This window comes from Priapulus caudatus, unplaced genomic scaffold, assembly GCF_000485595.1.
Source record: "Priapulus caudatus unplaced genomic scaffold, Priapulus_caudatus-5.0.1 Scaffold169, whole genome shotgun sequence".
NCBI classification, from domain to species: domain Eukaryota; kingdom Metazoa; phylum Priapulida; class Priapulimorpha; order Priapulimorphida; family Priapulidae; genus Priapulus; species Priapulus caudatus.
Window position 1 is genome coordinate 536,376 of NW_014577230.1, and position 1,277 is coordinate 537,652.

Sequence of the window (1,277 nt, forward strand, 5' to 3'; positions counted from 1 at the left end):
AGCGATGGTAATAACGAGCGTGATCGTTACTCTCCCGTGCAGCGATGGTATTAACGAGCGTGATCGTTACTCTCCCGTGTAGCGATGGTAATAACGAGCGTGATCGTTACTCTCCCGTGTAGCGATGGTAATAACGAGCGTGATAGTTACTCTCCCGTGTAGCGATGGTAATAACGAGCGTGATCGTTACTCTCCCGTGCAGCGATGGTATTAACGAGCGTGATCGTTACTCTCCCGTGTAGCGATGGTATTAACGAGCATGATCGTTACTCTCCCGTGTAGCGATGGTAATAACGAGCGTGATCGTTACTCTCCCGTGTAGCGATGGTATTAACGAGCATGATCGTTACTCTCCCGTGTAGCGATGGTAATAACGAGCGTGATCGTTACTCTCCCGTGTAGCGATGGTATTAACGAGCGTGATCGTTACTCTCCCGTGCAGCGATGGTAATAACGAGCGTGATCGTTATTCTATGCCATCGGCATGCAGGCATGCGGGAGGCAGGGATGCAGGGAGGGATGCTCGGCTGTATAACTGTAGAACTGAAGCAACCAGGATACTGCGTAGATTCACTTCGCCTGATCGGGAAGCCCCGTCAATCTAATCGCTCTCCGATCATTGATCACGTCGGCTGGCCGGCGTAATGCGTGTAAGTGTGCGCGCGCGGTACAGCACCAGCAGCAGCACCAGAAGGGCAGGAGCAGGAGCGGCAGCAGTAGCTGCAACAGCAGCAACAACAACAGCAGCAGCAGCAGGGCAGGAGGAGCAGCAGCAGCAACAGGGCAGGAGGAGCAGCAGCAGCAGCGGTAGGGCAGCAGCAACAGCAGCAGCAGGGCAGGAGCAGCAGCAGCAGCAGCAGCAGCAGAAGGGCAGGAGCAGCAGCAGCAGCAGCAGCAACAACAGCAGCAGCAGCGGCGGCGGCAGCAGCAGTAGAAGCAGGGAGTAGGGCACGAGTAGCAGCAGCAACAGTAGCAGCAGCAACAGGAGCAGCAGCAGTAGCAGCGGGGAGCAGGGCAGGAGCAGCAGCAGTAGAAGCAGGGAGTAGGGCACGAGTAGCAGCAGCAACAGGAGCATCAGCGGCAGGAGCAACAGCAGTAGCAACAGGGAGCAGGGCAGGAGCAGCAGCAGCAGGGCAGCAGCAGCAGCAGGAGGAGGAGGAGCAGCGCAGCAGCAGCAGCAGCAACAGCAGGGCAGCAGCAGCAGCAGGAGGAGGAGGAGCAGCGCAGCAGCAGCAGCAGCAACAGCAGGGCAGCAGCAGCAGCAGCAGCAGCAGCAG